The 26009-nt window shown below is 40.6% G+C and overlaps 1 protein-coding gene across 1 annotated transcript in view; it reads left to right on the top strand.

The window, feature by feature from the left end:
* The window catches only part of LOC137518633 (cadherin-10-like), a 612711-nt gene that overhangs the window by 563 nt on the left and 586139 nt on the right, over positions 1-26009 (top strand). The gene's annotated exons all lie outside the window — the stretch shown is intronic.

The raw sequence follows: 26009 nt of genomic DNA, 5'->3' as shown, positions 1-26009 counted from the left end.
CATGCATCCAATGCTCACCCCTAAAAATGGTTTAACATGTCTATACATAAGTACAGTGAGTATGTGCATCCTTGTTACCATACAAATACTGGGGTCTTATATGATACGGATGGCACAAGAGTCATTTATGTTTTTTAAATATTCAGCTTATTGCAGGCAGTACGTGCTAGTTGTATTATGACTATGCGTGACGTGTAACATGTTGTTATGTCTACACATGTGAACATGCTGTCCTAAAGCAACTGTTGATGGCATTACATGATCAGGAGTTATTGCAACATGAGGATGTGCTAAATGATACTCTGTGCAGCCAGACAATCTAACAAGCCCTCTAGCCCCGCAATGATCCTGCACATGCAATCATTGACAAACAGCAGCCAGCTTCTTATAACTGACATATTATCTGTCCTGCTTTCACACAAATGGGAGCTGTTTCCTATCATCTTCATCTTTCTTTCTTGTAAAAGCATCTCTATTAGACTAAAATGCACATCTATTATTCCCAATATGTGTCAAGATATATTATTTTGTACTTTTCCAGTCAGACAAATGTGCCCACTCAGACACAAATGGCTCAGAACTCTAGCATGCTTAACAAGAAAAAAAATCACACACACACACACACATATATATATATATATATATATATATATATATATATACTTGTTTGTTCAGTTCGCTATGCTGCAAATGTTTGACACATATCCCACATGCAGACGTGCTTCTTTGTGTCTTTCATAGCATCTAGGGGTGACTAATGTGTAAATGGCTTTCACTGTGACTCAGACACATGAGTGCCAAAACACACACATACACACACACACGCACACACTGACACACACATACACACACATACACACTTACATATATATTGAGTTTTATGTTTAGAGGACATTCAATACTCCTGCCCCAGGTTTGCTGTTCCACTAAAAAGTGCTGAACTTTTAGACTGCAGTGCACCTTCATAGAGCAGCACTGCATATTTTATCTCCTTCCTGCAAAGTTGAATGTGTACGGCAAATCTACGTTTGCAGTAAAAATAAATAAGTAGCTTTATACATTTGGTATAGCTTGAGCAGGAAGATAAATACTTTTTGGAGCATAAGCTGGTAATCTTGTTTGTGCCATGGGAACTCTTCTAAATTAGACTATTCCATCGCCTTGCCAACCTGTTAAACAAAGGAATTGAATCAAAGGCTCATTTATAGTCCATGCACCAACTCCTAATGAAAAAAAAATGAATGACAGGCTGGAAGTTGTTTTTCTACTGTATATTGTTTCATATTTCTTGTGTTAGTTTGAAGGGTATTACAAAGCAGCATGGAGCATGCTGGATATAGCAGCCTTGTAATACATCTTTTTTGTGGACAATACAAAGATTTCCATGGAGTTTTTTTTTTCTCTATCCAACAGGAAGAACAGAAAATGTCATCAAGTTTGATAAATCATCTGCACAGTAAAATGAGTATAAGCTACCAAAAAAAAAATATGATATAATCTGTAAAGCCATGGAACTTACACACACACACACACATACACACACAAACACACACACACACACAAATACACACACTTACAAACACACACACACACACACACACACACACACACACACACACACACACACACACACACACACACACACACACACACACACACACACACACACACACACACACACTTACAAACACAGGCACACACACACACACACACACACACACACCACACACACACCAGGAGTTAAATACACACAGAGTGATATATGGAGTTGAGGACAGTGTTTTCATATCCCCTGCCTGCTAGCTTTTTCATACCCACCAGGGAGTTTAAATCCTCAATCCTTTGCTAACTGCTTTACAACCCTCTATCAAAGTAATTCATTCTGTAGACTAGCTTTCAGAGTAATAGGGTAAGAATTGTGTACTGGAAACTGAGTTGTTATTGTTTTATACTAATTTTGCAGTAAAGCACTATAAAAACAGGAAAGGTTAATTTGAAAATGATACCACCTCTGCATTATTTGGAACAAAGCAAGAGTCAAAGAGAATCACTGGATTTGCCCAATGCAGGGAACAGAATTTTAATATTTTCCCCATTCAAAGCATTTTGTATAGTCATGTCAGTTCTTTATTTCATATCATTAAAGCAGCTAGGTTATACTATAGCTGCAATATGTTCGAATAGGGGGGCTTGCAATGCCACAGTGCCATGCAATGTAAGGTAGTGGTTCAGTTGTCAATACATTAGGTCTTTTATAATAAAATCTATGGTAAATATTTTCACATGCAAAGCCCTAATTAATCAGATGAGTTACCTTTACCAGCATTATAAAGAAGAAAAAAAATCATAGCCAACTTGCTGACACCAACATTAACCTCTCACATGTTGACTAGTTTTGGGTGCAAGCATAAATCATTTCAACCAATCACAAATAAATATTTAGATCACAATGGTGATGAATGATGTAGGCTGCATCAAGGTGGCACCAATTCGTGAACCCCCTTGTTATAAGGCAACATCTACAGGTCACTGTCATTTTATTACGAAGGAGCACTAGAAACCTACCATTGTACATTAGGTATAGCGTGTGTCAGCAGAAACAATCCTCTTTTAAGGGATTCCATAGCAAGATGCAAATGAGTTTGGATTGGGAGACATCCTTTGACTATACATGCATCCAACTCTAATAGGTGTGGATATTTTCCTTTAATTCATCTCTGAACCATTTTCAGGAAAACTATAGGCTAGTGATGCTTCCAAGGGATCATCGGAACCAGTAAACAAAGGGAAGTCATCCACACACTCTCATTGTTAGAATGCAAAGTATAATTATGGAATCAAGTTGGCAGCATGATTACACCATGCAGACAGTGCCATCCACGTAATAATTAAAACTGCACAGGCAATATATGCAAATAACATTTACTTTTATCACATGTACTTAGACTAGACATATAGCAAATGTCAACCCTAGCTAAATGACAGTTATCCTCTGTCAGAAATGTATTTCCTTAAAACAAATTGGGTGAACAATCGAAAATGTATTTGAGTTCTTCAGGGCCCAATAGGTAAAACTTTTTTTTAACATACTTAAAAACTGCAGCCATTACAGAATTGCCTCAACTATTCAGCTTATGTCTATTAAGTCAGCTTTCTTTTTAGTCATTAAAAATGAAATTCTAAATGAAATGCTGAATTTGCACGAGGTGTTCCCACAGGAGGAGATTGTGTGATGTACACATCAAGGAAAGTAAATCTTACTAAGTATATTGGTGCAAAGGCAGTTTCTTTCTCCAGGTCCATAAATAGGTAGAACCAGTTTTGTGGTTATATTGGCAAAAAAAGAAAAAAATGTATTGCTAATATATTTTACACTAGTTGGCTTATTCAATGAAATAGTAGTCCCTGATTTCATAGAAAGCGAGAGATATATTAAGAAAAGCCAAAGACCTTGAAAAAGGAAAGGGCAACCAAAAGTTAATGGTGTAGTACATTCAGGCAGTCAAAAAGTAGAGTGCTGAATACAAGGGATAATAACACCCACATGTATCCCCAACCCTGTTTGAGTTGGGCGCCCCGGCACCGGACACTGCCACTAGTAAAAATATTGGCAAATTACATTGATGATATTTTACTACAGGCTAATCCGGCCCCTATTCTCACACAAACCCTCCTCTGCTAGTGTCTGAAACTAATGCATCCCTTCTTCCTCCACACAAACATACACAAACTCTAACCTCCCCCACATTAACCTCTCTCTCATTATACCTAACACTAGTCCTAGGCTAGCATCCAAACTACTGCTATTTGCAGCAGATCATCTGCAAACAGATGATTGGAGGCATTCACTATTCCATATGTAATAGTTGAGTGGCTACTATGCAAATCAAGGGCCCAACTCCCAGCCTGGGCACCCGATAACTGATAACATGCATTGGCTTCTTTTAGATGCCCACCAATCCCTGCATCCAAATGACCTGATTGGATATTAACAAATTGGATTATCACAATGATAACCACAGACCAGACAACTGGGGAGTTTGAACCTGTCCCCATTCGGTTATAAGGAATTGGGGTTTGATGCTCCTAAAAAGGATAAGGGTTAGTTGTCAGTAAGGTTTGTTAGGATCAGGTGTTAATAAGAAGAGTTAAAGTTGCAGTTAAGTAACAATAAGAAGGAATAGAGAAGGCTAGCATAACTAGCCAAAGGCTACTGAAGAGAAATTTGGTCAAAAATACATTGAAGCCGATGCCAAAAACAAATTCTTCCATCTGCTCATAAATAGTGATAACCTTGACCGACACCCATTTTTGCATTGAAATTATTGAAAAAAATTATGTTTACTTAAGCCCACTGATTTCTCTGTGCTAATTTTTTTTTTTTTTGGGGGGGGGGGTTGTGCCCATGCCCATTTGTTGTGCGTATACTTATCTTTGTGAAAATGTCTTTGCTTATGCCCACAGATTTCGGTGCACTTGATGAAAATGAGTTTTCTTATGTTCTTATATTTTTTCAAAAATTATGACAAAAGTAGTTTGCCTATATTGGCCTATCACCACTCATAAAATATCCCCTAATGAGACCAGTGAGTACCAAATCAGAAACATTTTATTTTTATTCTTTCTGCATTATAGGGTTTTTCTTCTGCTAAGGCATGAACTAGCATCTTGTGCCATGAGCATGTCTATATTTGTTACAATACAGATTACATTTTTTTAACAATGTTCCTGTGAGATAAGCCCTGCAAGTTTTTGGGCCTAGGCAGAAGGCAAAGTACAAGTTCCTTTTAGAAAATATAGCAGTGCAAAACAACTTTGAGGCCCAAAGGTGTCACAGGTGTCTCTGCCTCTGATCCCTGCCTGCCATATATTCCCCAATGGTCTCCATACATGTACTGTTTAAGTGAGTAACAATAAATATATATGTATGTCTTGTGATTCTAGTTATGTTGGTGTCTACTCTATTGGCCCTTTCTTCTACGTGTGGAATTATATCAGTGTATGACTTTCTTTGGGACTTGATATTTTTGATAATTTAATTAACGCAATCCTGAAGTGTTTTTTTAAAAAAAGAGATAGCTACCTCATTAGTGGGAATCATCAACGGGCTTTAGGTCTGTACTTTGCTCCACCCCGCCGCATGTTACTGCGCACGCACGCACACCCACCGTGCACGCGTGCACACCCGCCGCACACATGTGCACGCGCACACCCGGCCGCCCGCTTACACGCCCGGCTGCCTGCTTACATGCTAGCCAGGCTCCCTGGCCCCGTCCTCCGGTCTCTCTGAGGCTGGGTCCGTGCTGCGCACGTGCACAGTAGCAAACAGCACGGACCCAGCTACACAGGGACAGTGTGATGCAGGGACACAGGGGTTTTATTATAGAGGATACAAGTAGCAGTGACAGAACACTGTTTCTTGCTTCACAACCCTTTATAAAACTGCATCAGCCAGCGGTCTGTCACTGCTGCCTATTTATTCAATAAATAAAATAGTTGTATTACTTTAAGTGGTGCCAACCCATCTGCTGTTACTGGACTTGAGTAACCCTTGAGACACTGGGGTGGGGTCTAGGCATGCCACCTTTCCACTTTTGTGTGAGCCTTTTACTATTGCTTGTGGCCATACCCTCACATGTTCAGTACAGCAAGGCTTGTCCATGGCCATGCTCACACTCTGCAGAAACCAAAGGACCAAGCATTGGAATGGTATAATACAAGAAGACTCAGGAAGCCTATGCACTACCCAGAGGCTTCCTGCTACCAAGCTGGGTATCTTTTTTTTCAACTAGACTAGCAATTAGTGCCCCTGACAGTTCCACAGAGCGAACACAGTGAATTCAGCGCAGGAGACTTGGGCGCACAGGAAGAAGACGGAGCTGAAGTTACTTTTAAAACACAATAATTTGGCTTCCGGCAACTGCTGGAAGCAAAATTATTTCATTCCTCACCATCCATGGCGGTCTGGAGGGGGAATAGTATAATAGGAGCTCACAATCTAATTTCAATCGTAGTCATAGTCTAATATCATAGACTAAGGCCAATTTATTGTAGGTACAAATAACTTGCATACATGCTTGCTCTCCGCCCAGGCTGTGTAGAATTTAAATCGGATTTGTATACAAAAACAGCACATTCAGTATAATGAATATATGTTATCACGCTTCTTTTTGACCAGATATCACAAATAACCAAGAAGAGTACAATAATAGGCATTGGTTGTATATATGGTATTGTACTTGTATTACATGATGCATCCTAAATATATTTTATTATACAATATGAAAGTTGAGAGCAATAGAGCAAACATATCATGGATCTAGCAGTGGACCATCTTAGCATAAGCTCTCAGTTGTAAAGCCCTAGTTGAGCGTATATGGCAGTTTGGCGCAAAGGGATTTTTGGCGCAGGGTGAACCTGAATGATGGCTCACCCTGCTGCTGAACAAATTCAGGGTGGTATTAAATACTATTCCCCCTCCATGTCATCGCAACTTGAAGGGAGAAGTAATTGCCAGGCCCCAAATTAGCAATGTGCAGGGTGTGGACTATAGCATGACTGCTATAGCTGCGGCAAGCTTCAGAGCTAGGTGGCACGCAGCGGAGCGTCAATAAGCCCTGCTTTGCCAGCAGAGGATACCTTGTCTGAACCCTAAGTTGTGTTAAAGAGACACTGAAGCGGAAAAAAAATGATATAATGAATTGGTTGTGTACTATGAATAATTACTAGAAGATTAGCAGCAAAGAAAATATTCTCATATTTTTATTTTCAGGTATATAGTGTTTTTTCTAACATTGCATCATTCTCTAATATGTGCAGATTACACAACACTCAGAATTCAAAATGATTCTTTCAGAGCAGTCTGTGAACTAATGACCTCTCCTCTGGCAGAGAAAAAGAAAACAGCTGAGATAATAAAAGTCAGATAACAGCCCTCTCCATGACTTTAAAAGTCGTAGAGCTTAATGGCTTTTTTGCATAGAGATAACAACTGGAGTTTCTTAACTCTTCCTGTACTGGAAACAATTAGACTGATGTATCTGATCTTAATGTTCTATTTCTCAGCTGTACTACACATACAAATCATAATATCATAATTTTTTTTCGCTTCAGTGTCTCTTTAAACAATAAACATTTGTGACCATAAACAACACCACAAAAGAAAATTATATAGAATTGTCCTTTGCATGTATTATAGCAATTACAGTGTGGCGTGTGTATGGGTGTGTATGGGAGGGGGGCGGAGGGCGATGGTAGGATGAAGGTAAAGGACACATAAACTGAGAGGGATTTGGGCACTGCCATATTTATTTCCTTTTAAACAACACCAGTTCTCTGGCGTACTGCTGTTCTCTTTGGCTGCAATAGTATCTGGATCACACACTTGAAACACACAAGCAGCAAATTTAGTCAGGCTTCCGTCAGAAACATCTGATTTCCATCCTTTTTTAGGGTTTATGCCTGAATGTATTAGAGGCAGATGATTGATCAGCAGGAGAGCCAGGCAACTGGTTTTGTTTAAAAGGAAATAGATATGAAAGCCTCCATGTCCCTCTCAGTTCAGGTGTACTTTACGCGCTTCTTCCTACATATGCAATGTTTTTGTGCTACAGCAATGAATTGTCACATGACATAGACATAATAGTATACTGTGATTGTGAGTAATATAAACTTATAAAATAATGATTGATTCAGAGAATTATTTAGGGTGGGTGTACCATATGTTGATGGGTGAAATTTAAGGCACCAGACTTGCTGTGATAAGGGCTCTGGAGGCATGAACCTTAGGCCGGTTTCACACTGTAAACCAGCGCATCTCACCGCAATGTCAAGAACGATCCTCGGAGGTTACTGCAGCAATGTGCGGTAATCTCACTTCTGGCTGCAAGCCAAGCAAGAAGCGAGGCTCTCTAGTGCTTACTTCCTGTAGTGGAAATAGGAAGTGCATGGAAGCATGTGTGACGCAAATGTGAGTGACAAATAGTTTAAAACATCTGCGGCACCATAGACTTACATGACTTCCGGTCACCGCACATCACTGTGGGTGGCTGCCGGTAATGCGCTGTTGTTGTGGTAAATTCAATACTTCCAAAAAATCGCACCGCAGTAGGTATGCAAGGCCCCATAGGTTTTACTGCTTTAGTGTTAGCGCTCCACAATGAAAAAAAGCCAGTGTGTGAATTTTAATTTTGCCCAGTTCCCTTTTCACTTTTTGCTGTTACAATCTCTGTAACTAATGAGAATTTGCACATGCAGTTTTTACTGAAGGGCACCTGTTACCATGTATTTTATCATATGCTCAGTTTAATTATTCAGGATTATTTTCAGTCTACGTAGATGGAAAGGTTTGGCTACCACAAAGTTGGACTTACACTGTACTTCAAAGGCAGATTTATATCAGAAAATTGCAATACATTTCTGTGCAGCTACAAATTGTCACTTCTGTGACAAATATATATATTAATAGCTGCATTGAGTAACAACAGTATTCAAAGCACCCGGAGATTTGTATTTGCTACAGAATTCTGTTACATGTTGTCCCTGTGTAATAAGTCTTGGGCATCAAACTACTCTACAAAATAATTTGTGCTGTCATGCCGTTAAAAGTCTTATTAGCGCAATGTCACTCAAAAATCATGAACATGTTCCAGTCAGACCTTAAACATTTCAGAATTAAGTAATCAAAAATGACCTTGGGAGTCCGGATCTAAGGTGTGTACAGTAGTTGCACATGCATAAATTAGAAATATATGAGAACAAAGTATTCCCAAGCTTAGAGTTCCTTCCGTGAAACTTCCAAGACAACACTTTCAATCTGAATTTCTTCCATTATTAATAATTACTTTACTTCCCTCCTTTAACTAAAAAAATGTCTTTAGGATGCATCTTATTTAATCAGATTATAAACTAGACGTTCTTTTTTTAAAACAATGCTTCTGGGATCTTAATCTAATGTCAGGTTCTTTTAATGGTGTTTTGTGTCTCAACAGGCCAAGAAAAGTACACATGTCCCCTATTTTTTATTAAAGCAGCTTTGGTCCAGATAGCTAGATGGTTTAAAACCTTTTGAATTGAGCTACCGGAAATGCCTGTAAAAAGCTCTCCATTGTACATAATTTAGCTTGAGGCAAGTTCTTCAACGTATACCTGCTTACTACATTCTTCCAATGAATTTTTCAATGGCATGTTTAACAAGTTCCAGTGGGATTTATGAAGTAGTGATAGTAATTGGGTCATGATTGTGTCTTGGTGGATTTTTTTGTATGAAATTCATAAGAATTTCTCATTTTATTTCATAAAGGCATACTTTGCCAAGTATGCTGCACTGAGCTTCAAAGGTAAGGGTAGGTTAGATGACATTTCATGGTCAGAATAGGATTCCTAATAAAAAGTCAGTAAAATAACTGAATAACATTTTATATACGTAAATGAAAGGTTTACATTGTAGTAACATGACAGGCTACATAGAAATGGTAAACTGATAGTACAATAAAATTGCTTCACTTGAATAGCTTACTGCACACTTGCCCTCAGCAAAAAAAAAAAAAAAATCACTATATATTTGAATAGCAAATACACCCTTCTACGGCTTGCCAACAAAAAAGCCCCAGACTGCTGAGAAAAACTGAGTGATGTCACTGAATGTGCAAATTGTGTAGTGGTTATTAGAGATGGGCCGAACCTCCGATTTTTGGTTTGCGAACCCTATTAGCGAATTTCCGCGGAAGGTTAGGTTCGCGCGAACTTTCGCGAACCGCAATAGACTTCAATGGGGAGGCGAACTTGGAAAACTAGAAACACTTATGCTGACCAGAAAAGTGATGGGAAAGATGTTTCAAGGGGTCCAACACCTGGACCCCCAGGTGGAGTAGTGGGATACATGCCAAAAGTCCCGGGGAAAATTCTGGATTTGACGCAAAGCAGCGTTTTATGGGCAGAAATCACATTGAATGCTAAATTGCAGGCCTAACGTGCTTTAAAACATCTTGCATGTGTATAGATCAATCAGGTAGTGCTATTAGTGTACTGCTTCACACTGACACACCAAACTCACTGTGTAACGCACCACAACCAGCTGTTTGTGTAGTGACGGCCATGCTGGACTACTGCGCAACATGGCAAGATTGCTCTTCCTCACTCAGTGATGTCAGGTAATGTGTGACTGCCTTATCAACTTTCCATGGCATTGTTAAAAAGCTTACTTTTTTTTTTATTACATTTTCTACTTGCTGTGTACTTGTTCAGTACCGCTACAATGAGAATCCTATGGAGGGCAAGTCTGCCATTTTGACCCCGGGTAATGGCCGGGGAATGAGAGTTTGAAGTGTGGAGCCTGAGAAACTGCTACCACTACACATCCAAGGAGGGCAGCAGGCAGGCATGCCTGTCCAGAGGTAGAGAGCAAAAATAACAATACAGGAGGAGCACTTTCGAGGCCCTGCTGTGTATTTGAAATGAATTAACTTTAAATCCTTTAACGAGAAGCTGTTATGGAGGGCAAAGATGACACCACATTCCTTTCACAAGAATCATATGGAGGGCAAGTCTGCCATCCATTCAAGTCTAAGGTATGCACTGCCTGCCAGGTGTAATACAATGTGCAGTGACAGATGCAGTGAAAGGTATGCAGTGACTGTAAACAGCCGTTTGTGTAGCGACGGCCGTGCTGGACTGGTGCATCCATGACGAGAGTGCAGGTGATGTTGGCTTTCCAGCCCATATGGTCGCCCGGCTGATGTAGCTGTTGCCACAACACAAGTGCCGTCATAATGGGTATTACACTGCTGGTGCAGTTAGTCACTGAGTGTGGTGGGCCTTGCTGGCAGTGGCTGCACACAGTATGAATTACAAAAGCTGTTGCCACAACACCAGTGCAGTTATAATGGGTATTACACTGCTGGTGCAGTTAGTCACTGAATGTGGTAGGCCTTGCTGGCAGTGGCTGCACACAGTATGAATTACAAAAGCTGTCTATACAATGCAAGTGACACAGAAGAAAAAAAAAAAAAGAACAGGATTAGCTCTGAAAAGAGCTGTTGACTTCAGGGGTGCTATTTTAGCAATAAGAATCAGCTATCAGCAAGCTAGCAAGCCTAGAGCCTAACTAATCTTGCCCTAAGAGAGACAATCCGCAGCAGCTTGCCCTTCTCTGACTCTAGCAGGCACACGAGTGAGTGTAATGGCCAGCGCTCCCGTCCTTAGATACGGGGGGGGGGGGGGAACTAGTGTAGCCTAATTGGCTACAATGTGCCTGCTGACTGTGATGTAGAGGGTCAAAGTAGACCCTAATGGAGCCTTATGGGGTGAATCGAACTTCCGGGAAGGCGAACCACCCTAAGTTCGCCGGGAACCGTTCGCCGGCGAACCGTTCGGCCCATCTCTAGTGGTTATTTAAATTGACAATTATTTTGTCTGACAATTATCTCAATTTTGAAAATAACAGTAAAAAGAAGACCTTTTTACTAAACTTTTAGTCAATTTAGTTATCTACTAGGCTCTCCATTGCTAGAAACTATAGATAAAATGCATTAAAGAAAATATTTTTCTGTTTGTATTATGTCTAAGTTCCAGTGTCTAAGATGCCCATGTGCTATGCTTTAATAGTGACAGTTCCAACAAAGCATAATCCTATTCAGTTCTGACTCTACCATCGGACAGTTAGTGCAGTCAGTCATATAGGGACCACCACAACAGTAGTAACTGCTATGGGGTCAAGTACCTGCAGCAGGAGGGGTGTGGAACCACTTAGGACTTATTTTATGGGCCTCTACTCACCCTCCCTCAGATATTGTGACCCATATTGCTGTTCCACTCCCCAATGTGTGCTTACCCAGCTCCTGGTTAAGCCCCTTCCCCATCATTATGCATGCCCCTTCTGGTTCCACTCTTTCTGGTCCTTCCTGTAGTGATCATTTTCTTTCCTAGGATGGTATGGCAATTGGCAGCTTAATGCTTTTATTTTTATACCAGATTTTCATAGATATTTTGGTGTAGAGGTACAATGGAAGGGTCCCAGAGGAAGCCGATCGACCTGAGGCCTGTGGCTGGAAGAGGCCCCAGGAAAGTAAAAAATCCAGCTCTGGTTGAATGTTCAGGTGTGCTTTAGGGATGATCGAAAATGCTGATTTCCTATTCCATGGAAATTCTGATTTCTGCCAATACCGATCATGCGGATTTCTGTTTTTCAAGAAGTCTTTTTGTGTTTGGTAATTTTTTTGCATTCTCACTGACCAAATACTTCTGCATTGACTCTGTATTCTCTAATTGTTCCAATGCTTCTGAGTTCTGTGTTTGGGCTAAAATAACCGAGTTGCGCTAATGTGGTATTTCCACAAAAATCTGATTTCCAAATTCTGATCGGAAATTTAATTTCTAAATGACCATCCCTAGTGTGCTTTAAATGTATTTGGAGTCTATTCATTTATGTTGTGTCACCGTTTCCTCAGTTTCTGCTGCCTTAAAGGAAAGGTTCAGGGTAGCGTGGAAAAAAATACAAATCCATATCCACTTACCCGGGGCTTCCTCCAGCCCGTGGCAGGCAGGAGCTGCCCTCACCGCCGCTCCAGAGGCTTCCGGTCGTCTTCGGTGGCCGACCCGACCTGGCCAGGCCGGCTGCCAGGTCGGGCTCTTCTGCGCTCCACGGACGGGCTCTTCTGCGTCCCACGCGGGCGCGCTGACGTCATCGGACGTCCTCCGGGCTGTACTGCGCAGGCGCAGAACTACTGCGCCTGCTCAGTACAGCCCGGAGGACGTCCGATGACGACCGGAAGCCTCTGGAGCGGCGGCGAGGGCACCTCCTGCCTGCCACTGGCTGGAGGAAGCCCCGGGTAAGTGGATATGGATTTTTATTTTTTTCAACGTTTCCCTGAACCTTCCCTTTAACAGCTCTGAGAGGCTTATAGTTGCCTAAGTTCCAGAACTTCTAAAACCTGCTAGGTTCTGCAATTCTGTGAATGTATCTCTCTGAAAAGAGGTTCCTGAGTCAAATGACTCAGTTGTATTTGTATTTGTTGAGAAAGCAGAAATAAAGGAAAATAGGAGAAGGTGTTTACAATCAATATATGATACTGGTGTCAAAACTTTGCAAGGGAAATTAAAGAACATCGCTTTTATCTAATTTTTTTGTGTGACACTCATTTTTTAAAATGTGGATTGGCTAGAGCCAACAACACTTCAGCAGCATCAGCCTCAAGCATTGGGCAGAACCCATGGAGGAATAGAACTCATCTAATCTAACTATAAAAAATGTGGGTTTAAAGGAATACTGTAGGGGGGTCGAGGGAAAATGAGTTTAACTTACCCGGGGCTTCTAATGGTCCCCCGCAGACATCCTGTGCCCGCGCAGCCACTCACCGATGCTCTGGGCCTGCCTCCAGTTCACTTCTGGAATTTCAGACTTTAAAGTCTGAAAACCATGGCGCCTGCTTTGCCGCTTCCTTGCTCCCACTGATGTCACCAGGAGTGTACTGCACAGTCACAGACCATACTGGGCCTGCGCAGTACGCTCCTGATGACATCAGAGGGAGCAAGGGCGCGGCCGCACAGGCGCAGTGGTTTTCAGACTTTAAAGTCTGAAGTTCCAGAAGTGAACCAGAGGCGGGGCTGGAGCATCGGTGAGTGGCTGCGCGGCCACAGGATGTCTGCGGGGGACCATTAGAAGCCCCAGGTAAGTTCAACTATTTTTCCCTCTACCCCCCTACAGTATTCCTTTAACAAAAATCTTCTAATTTCTATCTTTTTTATTAAGATGTTTACAGTAATAGATTGTCTTGAATTATAATTATACCTGCATATAGTGGCTTTTATATGTATGATGATGAATAATTTGACTAAGTGGTAGCAATTTCCTAGAGTCTTACATTTAGAATACCACAAAACCAACTAAAGTACATGGCAATAAAAATGCAATTTAATACACTATAATTCTGTAAGGTATCATTGTAAAGTTCTGAACTGTATTGATTTTTAATGAATTATTTAACAGTTCCAAAATCACACTAATATGCAATTACACAACAAATTATGCCTGTATATTAAACCATTTAGAAAGATCTTTAAAATGATTAATTGCATGGCATTTTTTTAAGTGCCTGCATTCATATCTCAATGCCTTTTAAAAAGAATGGTTCTGTAAACCAGATGGCAGCATGGGGTACCCAGCTATAATACAATGAGCCACTAGGGTTCTTGGTAGTTGGCCAAAAGCATGTGCGGGATATGAGAATCTCAGCAGTCAGTAACTCTCCCTCTAACCCCCTACCCCAACTTATAAACATTCATTTATTATGTTATTTTTTAGGTTGAACTTTATGCTTATCTTATACCATCTTTGCTCTTCCGTTACCCCTCCTGGATCTGAGGGAGAGTTGGGATGTACCATCTCTGTATTGTTATTGATTCAGCTTCTCAAAATGCCTAATGAGAAGGGATGTGTCCAGGACTGCATGAATGCCAGATTTTTTACAGAGGCAGCATAGAAGCATAGATAATCAGAAAAGCATCACTGTAGTCATGTGACCACTAGATTCAATTTGAAAAAAGGCATTTTGGGAAAGTGATTCCATTTCAGCTTTATTGTTACATGCATTTATAGGGAGCCCAAGTTTGTGGCTTTAAATTATATCTCTATTCCAACTTAATTTAGACCATAGCTTCCCTCCACATGTTGTTAGGTATAAGATTAACTGTTTAAAAAAATGTCAGTTCTACAATATTAATCACATGATGATCACCACTCAGCGCTTTCTCTCTTCTTGAGTCTGGTAGAGGAGCACCAACTTTTGTGGGTGGAAGAGAGGTAACATTGCCACTCAGCACCTTCCCAGTCAGGACATGGTAATGGATTGGGGTTAAGTTTCTATGCACTCTTGTTGGGGTCAATGGAGAGGGGCAATTAGTCCAACAGGAGAGAGTGACTACTAGATTGGTCTGTGACAGTGCAGTTTCTAGGCTAAAATGCACCCAGGGCGAGGGTGTAAAAATTGCACCCCTCCCCCCCCCCGAAACAAGGTATGGGTGCCCACAGTATAGGTTAGCCAGGTCTAGTTGCACTTAGTATAGGTCCCCCCAGTATAGGTAGCCAAGAATAGGTACCCCAGTATAGGTAGGCAGCTATAGATCCCCCCAGTATAGGTAGCCAGGTAGGTGCCTCCAGTATAGTTGCCCCCAGTATAGGTTAGATAGGCAGGCGCCCCCGGTATAAGTTAGATAGGTAGGTGCCCCAGTACAGGTTAGCTAGGTGGGTGCCTCTAATATGGGTAGCCAGAATAGTTGCCCCCAGAATAGGTTAGATAGGTAGGTGCCCCAGTATAGGTTAGTTAGGTAGGTGCCTCCAATATAGGTAGCCAGTATAATTGCCACCTGTATAGGCTAGCTAGGTAGGTAGGTCCCAATACAGGTAAGGTAAGTAAGTTCCCCCAGTATATATTAGATAGGTAGTTGCCCCCCAGTATAGGTTAGATAGGTAGCTGCCTCCCAGTATAAGTTAGATAGGTAGGTGCCCCTCAGTATAAGTTAGATTAGGTAGCTGCCCCCCAGTATAGGTTAGATTAGGTAACTGCCCCCCAGTATAGGTTAGATTAGGTAGGTTCCCCCCAGTATAGGTTAGATAGGTAGCTGCCCCCCAGTATAGGTTAGATTAGGTAGGTGTCCTCCAGTATAGGTTAGATTAGGTAGGTGCCCCCCAGTATAGGTTAGATAGGTAGGTGCCCTCCATAATGGAGGGGGGAGCCGGAGCCACGGGGAGGGCAGCCCGGCCTCTCCCTCCCTTCCTCTCCCGGGCCGCACTCCGTGCTCCCCCCTCAGATGCAGAGTGAGCAGGAAGGCAACTCACCTCCTTGCGTTCCAATCACTGCTCTCTCACCACCAGTCTCCTCTCTGCATACACGCTGATACACACGCTGCTTCCTGTTTAGCCAGAAGCAGCGTGTGTATCAGCGTGTATGCAGAAAGGAAAAGACTGGCAGCGAGAGAGCAGGGATTGGAATGCAGGGAGGTGAGTTGTAAACAGCGAATTCTGCTCACTCTGCATCTGAGGGGGGAGCACGGAGGGCGGCCCGGGAGAGGAGAGGAAGGAAGGGAGAGGTCGGGCTGCCCTCCCCGTGGATCCGCCTCCCCCCTCCATTACAGTGCCCCCCTCCCAACAGCGCTCAGGGTGGCGGCACGCCCCCACGGCCCTAGAAACGGGCATGGTCTATGATGGGGAGTCTGTTAAGTACAGAGCAACAGACAGTGCAGAGCACCTTACTGTTGTGTCACCCTTTATTATTTTTTGTGATCATTTTCATGTGGTTAAAAGTAATTTTGCTTTAGCAAAAGTGACTTTCACTTCTCACCACATAATAATTTCTTCAACACTGCAATGCAAGACTTGAGAGATATGAAAATAAACAGAAACAAGAACCTGGATAGTGTAGTATGTACTAAAAATGAGTAGATCAATGTTACTCAAAAATTAGGTCGCTTAGGTAGGTAACCAACCAAAAAGGCATGTGGAGAATTTTTATGTCCACTTGGGTTAGATGAACCCTCTTGAATGGTGGCCGCTTTCCTGAGTAAAAAGAATGGCTACCAGTGCAGGCGTGTGTAAGTAGAGGCCTCCCTAATATAAACAGCAGGAAAGACACACTCAAGTTATATTAAAACTGTGTTAAAAGTGATAAAAGGTATAGAGGAGGTGGATTAACTAAGGTATGACACAGAATTAATTAAATAAACAGAACAATTTCTCTTTGTACTCTCACAACGTGTTTTGTGGGGACATACTGTATCTTCACAACGTGTTTTGTAGGGACACGGACGCTCAATGTTCAGCTGTTAACACAACAGGCACTGCAAAGTGGCCTGAAAAATAGGGTTTTATATCCTCAAGAAACCATTGCCAGAGTGCAAATATAATTTTTAAACGAATCCCTCAGGTAAGCCACCTCCTTCCACCTCTATTTTTTTATTTTTATATCTTTTAACACAGTGTTCTTATAACATTGGTGTCTCTTTCCTGTTTTTTTTTATACCACAATTCAAGAATAGATCTCTCACAGCCACATTTAAAGAGGAACTCCAGTGAAAATAATGTAATAAAAAAAGTGCTTCATTTTTACAATAATTATGTATAAATAATTTAGTCAGTGTTTGCCCATTGTAAAATCTTTCCTCTCCCAGATTCACATTCTGACATGTATTACATGATGACATTGTTACTGTGGGCAGGTTATGTAGCTGTTTCTAGCTGTTCTGGCTGTTACAGACAGCTGTAAACAGCCATTTCCTGTCTGTGAACATTGTTACATTGTGGCAGTTTGCCCAGAGTACCACGGTACTCAGAGCTTCTTGTGGGAGGGGTTTCACCACAATATCAGTCATACAGCGCCCCCTGATGGTCTGTTTGTGAAATGCAATAGATTTGTCATGTAAAAGGGGGTATCAGCTACTGATTGGGATAAAGTTAAATTCTTGGTCGGAGTTTCTCTTTAACTACTGGGTAGATCATAGCCTTAAAAAATGAAATATTTGTTGGTTAATGTACTGATGTCTCTGATCTTTAGTATATTGTGTATATTTCCCATAGCATTCCTCCAAAGCAGCAAACATTACTTTACTTATAGCAAAGAAATGAACAGCGCTACTTAAAAACAGATGAATGTTTACCTGCAAAAAAGTGAAGACCCCACTCATGGGATACAAATACACAATGAGCACACATACAACCTGTCTACCACTTGGAGGATGTTAGTTTCCACTAACAGCTTGCATGCAATTTGCTATGTTTGATTTAATTCTGGTCAGCTGCTCCCACTTGTTAGTTTTTCTTTGGTGTATATGCAGAGCCTCTGTTTGGGTTCAAGGTGCGTTTGTAGTCTCTGGGGGGGCTCAGCGCATCTCTGAGCTGAGGCCATTCAGAGGCGGCCTGGTGATGCGCTGATCCCACTTTTTCTGCGCAATTCTTAATTTTACTGGTAGCGCGCCCAGGCTATGCATATGCATAGGTAGGATTTAGTTAGTGTTAGGTCCCCTCCCATGGAGGAAAGACTTCTTCGACAGTGGGAGGGACGAGTACCTAACAAATTGCATGCAAGCTGTTAGTGGAAACTAACATCCTCCAAGTGGTAGACAGGTTGTATGTGTGCTCATTGTGTATTTGTATCCCATGAGTGGGGTCTGCACTTTTTTGCAGGTAAGCATTCATCTGTTTTTAAGTAGCGCTGTTCATTTCTTTGCTATGTTTGATTTAATTCTGGTCAGCTGCTCCCACTTGCTAGTTTTTCTTTGGTGTATATGCAGAGCCTCTGTTTGGGTTCAAGGTGCGTTTGTAGTCTCTGGGGGGGCTCAGTGCATCTCTGAGCTGAGGCCATTCAGAGGCGGCCTGGTGATGCGCTGATCCCACTTTTTCTGCGCAATTACTTTACTTATGTCATAATTTCATCTTAAGCTCCTCCTAAAAATAAATCTTCATTTTTTTTCCTCTAAACATTATCTATCTTATAATAATGTGCCTACTTAGAGAGATCCATCTGATATAGAAAATATTTCATTGCATTTTAAAGATATTTTTTCATCTTTGTTTTCTTTCTTCCTTTTTTTTTAAGCCGCATATTTACATTATGTGAATTTTTTTTTTACCTTCATAGCTAAAACACTAGATATTACAATAGGATAAAGGGTATGGAAATGGTGTTGCGTTTTACATTTATTTGAATTTTGTTAGCAAAATAGTGAAGTTCAGCAGCGAACAGTACAGTATTTTGACACCTATGACCTGGGAAGTGTTATTTACATTACATAATTAGTACTGAAAGATGTCTCTGACTTTCATTTGACCTTTGCAGTAATTACTTACCACTAGGATTAAACAGAAGCTGCAGCTGGGAATCAGATTGTTCTGTTTTAGGTTGTGCTCTGCTTTATAAGGCACAAGTGCTGCTCAATGGAATCTAGTTTTCGTAGGTCCTTAAGACTGGAGGTTAGAAATATGTTAAAAATGCTTGCACAGCAAAATAAAATATATCAGATGTAATTAAAGACAGTTATGTATTTGCTTTATGCCACTGAATGATGAATGCTCACAAACACATATTTGAGGATTGAAATTATGATGATAAAGAACATAATAAAATCTGCCAGCATAAAGAAGAGACTTGGAGTTTCAAGTACAAAGCAAATGTGATTACAGCAGGGGAAAGAAAAACTCAATAAGCACATGCTAAATATGCCATGTCTATATTTTCAGAGGTGAAGATTGTAATGGTTAAGGGTTCTTCCTGTTCAGTAATCCAGCACCTAATTAGTGAGGAGACCCTGGGCAAGTCTCCCTAACACTGGTATTGCCTATTAAGCGTGCACTAGTGGCTGCCGGTTTAGCGCTTTGAGTCCGCCAGGCAGGGACAGATTTACCATAAGGCACTATAGGCACATGCCAACAGGCAACTGATGATGAAAAGGCGGCTCACTCCCCTCCCAGAGTGCCTCTCTTCCATCTTCCCCATGCAGAGATCTGAACAGAGTGTAAATGAAAGCTCTCTGCATTCCACTAACCAGATCTTCCTTCAGTCAGAGACACCTGTAGCTACTGTATGCTGAGGGTACCTCTAGCTACCTCTGACTTAGGGGAACCTCTAGCTACTTAATATTGAGCGTACTTATGTCTACCTAATACTTGAGGGCACCTCTAGCTACTTAATACTGAGGTTCCTCTAGCTGCCTAATACTAAGGGGCACCTGTAGCTACCTATGGTGGGCAAGGGAAGTAAGGGAGAAGTGACAGCTGGGCTAGCCAGCACACTTGCGTTGCTATTCGGTAAGTGTTTGTAGGTTAATGGTGGGTTATGTCTAAGGTGCCAGGACATCTGTGCCTATAGGCTCCTGTGAGGTAAATCCAGGCCTGCCACCAGGAGAAAAGCGTGATATAAATGTTCTGTGTCTTGTCTTGTATTCCTAATGGAGATTCCTAAGTAAATAGTGGAACTCTGCAGATTAGCTTTTAACTCCACTACTTTCAGATCACTCAGCTTGTGGAAAACACTGGATGCTCCTAACTAACAAAGCAATTTTAAATTAACCTTTATATTCTGCAGAAAATTAACTGCGTAGAAAATAAATTGAAGCGGATATAACTTATCACACTACTTAGATGTGACTGTCACAGCCTTGGCAATAAAATAAACCTGCCCATGCACATATAGCAATTGTAGTAGCAGTAGTGTGTAGTGTTATCTTGCACAGTTGAAATAAAGCTCCACAACACAAGTGGAATAAGGATGATGCTTGAAGCAGAAAATGTATACAATATTTGTACGGTTATTTGCAAGGACTTGAAATAAAGCATGGGAGATACCTTAGTTTATTGCAAATGATGAGCTTTATTCACTGTTTCATCATTGTTGACATCAGCGTGCAGCTGATGAGAGCATAAATCACTGAGCTACGGCTGAATGAAGCTAATCAGTACTGTTTTCATGTTGTTCACAGTACTAGTGGAGTTCTGCAATCAACAATTCCAGCTACAGATTATTTATCGACTATTTCACAATTAAGCATTTCAGTCATGTTGAATACAATGTATTCCCTAGGATAAAGCTGCACTAGTCATAGAAGGATGTGTAGTTCCTAGTCCTTAGGTCGAATCAGAGACCATATAACAATATTGGTGGGAGCTGATGGAAGGGTGCAAGAGCATTGGCAAACCCTACTAAGAAAAAGGAAGGTTATTTTTCTTTATGAAAAATTAGAAAAAACAAGCACAAGACAGGCTATTAACCTAATGTGTTGTTTGTGTACTGGGAAATATATTATTATTACTAATATTATTATTATTATTTATATAACGCTGACATCTTCCCCAGCGCTTTTACGCTGTATATATTGTCTTGTAAGTATCTGTCCCTCACGGGAGCTCACAATCTAATCTCTACTGTATATATCAATCAACTTGATACTGTCTCTTTGTACTTGGTTAGTTAGATGTTGGCTGGCTTTTGAAGTAAGGCAACTGATTTAGTTGACGTTACGGCACCAGCGATGTGTGCGTGATTTGTGCACCCGGAGTTTCAGCTGGGTGCCACACAAATTAGTAAATAACAAAATGTAATTTGGCCAGTGGCAACAGCCGGTGCCTAGATAATGTGACCCCGGAGTTGCTACAACTCAGAGAGGGAATGGTAATGAGCGCGCGCCCAGGGATTGCGCAGGAGCAGGGTGAAACTCCGTACCAAAATGGCCTGCACTAATTCTGAATGGACTCTTCTGAACTGTTATCCTTCATAAAAAAACATCAGAATGCACATGTTAAATATGCCATATCTCACACTTCTGAACTTTCAGTATACAAGCCCAGGGTGGATCTCCCTGCTACGCATCTGTTGCAACTAGCAAGTCTTCTATGCAACCGCACATTCCCTTCTCAACATCCTTTTGCTAGAAGCAGCTTAAAGGACACATGAAGTGAGAGAGATATGAAGGTTGGCATATTTTCTTTTCAGGAATGCAAATTACCTGGCAGTCTTGCTGATACTCTGCTTCTAATACGTTTAAACATGGAGCCTGAACAAGCATGCAGATCAGATGTTTGACTGAAGTTAGACTGGATTTGCTGCATGCTTGTTTCATGTAGGTGATTTAGACACTACTGATGCAAGAAAGATCATTAGGACTGCCAGGCAACTGGTATTGTTTTAAAGGAAATACATATGCCAGCCTCCATATCCCTCTCACTTCAGGTGTCCTTTAATGCCCTAGGTTGAGCCTTCCTCCTCTAAAATAGTAAATTTGCACTAATAAGCAGCATATTCCATTTTGTAAATTGTCGGTTGTTTGTGCAGTAAATACATTTAAATTACCAGGCTGCTTTGCTCCTACCTTGCTACTCTGGTTCCTTGTAATCACAGCAGGACTTCATTCCCCAGTATAGATTAGACCACCTTTTCCCATTGCTGCATGAGACTAACTTCTTGTACCTCTGCACCTAGGGTTCCTATCTGTTCAACAGTGTGTGTGTGAAATAAATTGTTTTACTCTTTCCACACCCTCCTCAATGTGTTCATAAAAAAACACGTATACCTCTCATACACCACCCCATTTGCCCTGCTATAAGAAACTATTTGTCACTGCTTTTTAAATTAACTATTTTCCAAAGACACTGAGAAAAGAGTGGAGAAGGGTGATAAATATATAAAATTTTACACATTAAGCAGGAACAGGAAGAACATCTCTGATCTGCTGTAATGCTGTGGTACTGGCCACAAAGAGTGAAGCTCTTAGTAGAGGATGTAGGTGGGTGTATTTACTTGACCTGTGTATATAGGTCAAGAGAGATTGACTGCTGCTGCCTTGTATCTTTGGACAATCGTCTGCCATTTAAAATTGCATAAAATAGAATTGCAATACCCAGCTAGCCCAATACTTTAAATTAATTTATTGAATACAATCTCAAGCATGCAATGCATGCATCTTTGCACATCGCTAATTAGTTCACATTTACTGTCATAGGCATTATTTGAACTAGGGCTGTATAGCAAATCTGACAGCAGATCTTGCTATGAGATAAATTGCTGCCTGCTGCATGTCTGAGGAGAGTCAAATTACCAGCTAAGTAGCCAGTGAAAACACTGAGGAGAAAGAAGTGATATTTATCTCAGAGTGCAGCATTTGACTGGATAGCTATTTTCATCCTGAAGAAATAACAGACAGATTGCATCAATTCAAATATCTGACCACTGGAATGGAAATAATATGCACATGTATAGAACATAATTCTACATAGTGTAAACCATTGTTTAGGTTTAAGTATTAGACAAGTTAACCCTAAGTTGTAAGGTAGCACAGACAGGTAAAAAATGCACAGTTCATACGGGAAGCAGTTAGGAATCAATCTCCTAACAACATCAAGTTTTGCAAATCTGGAATTTTCACCAGAATAAGTGAAAAACTGATATTTATAATAATTTGATTAATTTTAAATGAGACTACGGAACTTCCATTTCCATCATGATTTTTTATTTAACTGCAAAGACCCTTATGTGGTATGTTTACAAATATTGCTGGGTAGGTCAGAGTTACTCTTGAGAAAATCTCCAAAATGTGTAAGTAAAAAAAAAAAGTTTAGTTTTTTCTTCCCTAAAATCATAATTGTGCTGGGAAAACGTGTTGCTAAGTATGATTTGTGGCTGCAGCATGCCCCTTTACATCCTCCCACTGCTTCCTCCTTTTGTTTCCGATACTATCTAATTTCCCTCTGTGAAGGACTAAGTATCGGAAAGATGTAGAGAGGTGTAGAGTGCTACTGCTAGAGATTGTGACTAAAGTAAGTTTACACACACTGCTGTGCTCACTTTCAGTTTTACCACAGGCTGCATTGCATTTTAATTTCACCCACTTATCCCTACTGATTAGCAATCTAATACCTCAAACTACTATATGTTCTTTTTTTCTTCCAAGTTGTTTGGTGATAATTCAAATATTCAGTTTGGCACAATACATTACTAAAGAAAAACGGAAAATTGGCTTCTGATAACATTCCATTCATACCCCTAACCAAACATGCAGGGAAAGGCCAGAGAGTGTGTGGAGAGGTCATGTCACTACCACAAATCACTGAAAGCTAATTACTCCAGGGTTTTAATACAAAGACTAAAGCCATGCCATGCCAACCACCAACTGCAAGCTAAATCATAATCTCCATAGCCCAGTTCAAGAAACTAGTCAGACAAAAAAAGAACATAGGTCAAGGCAGAAGAACTCGGGGTAGGTTCTTCTTTCCATGACAAAACCCACAGTCATGTTTGGGCAGCAACCATTGGTATGGCAACAGGGTATGCAGAAGTTGCAACAGCACCGGGGTCCTCAGGCCAGAGGGGCTCCAAGGGGCCCTTCCTCAACCACAGTATTAGCTCTCTTTTGGTCATGTGCTGATAATAATCACTTCTATAGATGCTTTTAATAGTAGTAATCATTTACAAAATGTCCCCCATCCCCTTCTTGCACCTTTTGACACTGTGGTTTTCCTTGGCAGGTTTCAGTGCTCCGCAACAATTGTTGTGTATAGAGTGCTTGGAGGGGGGGGGCCCTATGTAAAACTTCCACAGGGGCCTAAAGCTCCTAAAAAACACGACTGCTGTAATCTATATGACTAGTAAGGGATCATTCCCTCTTAAATATTTTCCTTGTTACATCCTCTCATGTCACACAGCCCCCATCTGTCTTAAGAGAATTAATATGCCCCGCAAGGTAACCTACCACCTAAAAAATATAACTATATAAAATAAAGAGGTAAACAAAAGGAAGAGTTAAAATAGTAAAATCCTATACCGTCTAAGGCAAATTAGCTTCTGCACTCGTAAAGAATTTGGAATAAATATCTTTGTCATTTCTCTCCTAGCAATTTATTATCTTTTCACTATTCTGTTATCAGACAAAGTTAAAGATGGAAAGGTAAACACTGATTGTTTGCTAGAGGAGAAGTTGGTAATGGACTTAAGTCAGATGCATCCTTTATGCCCCAGAATGTTTTTTATGCTATCAAATTTTTTTAATCCCACAGCTGTATTTTCTGTTTATTTTTTTATTTTATTTTTTAGACTCCCACAGTTGTATTTTCTGTGTATCAGCTAAACAAACAAAAACAAAAAACGTTATTGGACCTGTTGGAAATGATCTGGAAATGATCTATTCTACCCGTCGATCTGACGGGAGATTGCAGGGTGTGTACCGGCATAATGAGCATATTTCCTTATCAGTTAGGGTTCTTCTATAGTCCAACTAAGTCCATACTAGAGGGAAACTGTCACTTGCATACCTAATGTTTAACTCTTTTCAGGAAGAAAAAGAAGAAAATCAGCACAACAACATAGTTATTTGTATGATTGGCGCTGTAAAAACACATGTCTATCTCATCATGTATCATGCCCCCTCAAATATCCTTTAAGTGTTTGTAGTTAATAGTATATTGTTGGGAATGGGTATAAAAAGCTGATCAGGGTGCCACCATAGACCGTAATGTTAAATGGTCTATAGTGGTGTAGGGGGGTTCTGAGGAAATCCCTGTAATTCGGGTTTTGGCAATAGCCGGATCCTGAATTATATTTCTCCCTGAGTTGCTACAATTAGAAGAGGTAAAAGTATTTAACATATCCCCGGAGTTTAAGAGGAAGCAGGGTGAGCGTTTTTTGGCTCATCCTTCGCCCAACTGAACAACAAGGGGATAATATGCACTGCACTGATCAAAAGGTATCTATGCTGATCGCTCCTTAAAAAAGGAAAGAATGAGATACCTAAATAATATGTGTACATAAATGCGTGTCCTAAAATTAAGAAACCATATGGAATGAAATCTGAGATACTGCCTTTATGCTGTAGAGGAATATATATATATATATATATATATATATATATATATATATATACTAATTTTATTTTTATTTTGTGAGTATATCAGAGGAGACAATGAAGCTGTATCATACAGTATAGTATAGATGGAGGATTTTGCTACTCAGATATTCTTTTGTATGCTGGTATTATGAGCGCTTAGGCATATTGTTCTTGAAAGTTCATAATTTCACTAGAAGGATAATTCTAATGACTCACCTCTATAGAATGAAACAGATGAATTGGGCTCTTGCTATAATATATGTTGTATGCCATGTAATTACCTTTTTTTCGCGATCTTCCTTTAATTTAATGATTAAAAAGGAATGTGTTCTGTTTTTTTCATAATGAGTGAAAATATGAACAATACTACAAAAGATATGGTTTAAATGCCAATCGCTTATTAAGTGAAAAATATAATCTAGATGTTAAGCTAGCAATATTTTCTGTCCTAGGTGTACAAAGACTCTTTCAACAGTTAGAGCTGAGCCAATGATTACAATGAATTATAATTCTATAATTTTACATAGGGAAATCAGATTGAAATAAGCTGTGCATTCAATTCATATTAATGGTGCGCACGCACGCACGCACGCACGCACACACACACACACACACACACACACACGTTTACACACATGTACACACACGTACAC

This window comes from Hyperolius riggenbachi, chromosome 5 (genome assembly GCF_040937935.1).
Source record: "Hyperolius riggenbachi isolate aHypRig1 chromosome 5, aHypRig1.pri, whole genome shotgun sequence".
Taxonomy (NCBI): domain Eukaryota; kingdom Metazoa; phylum Chordata; class Amphibia; order Anura; family Hyperoliidae; genus Hyperolius; species Hyperolius riggenbachi.
This window is presented reverse-complemented; position numbering and strand designations above follow the sequence as displayed.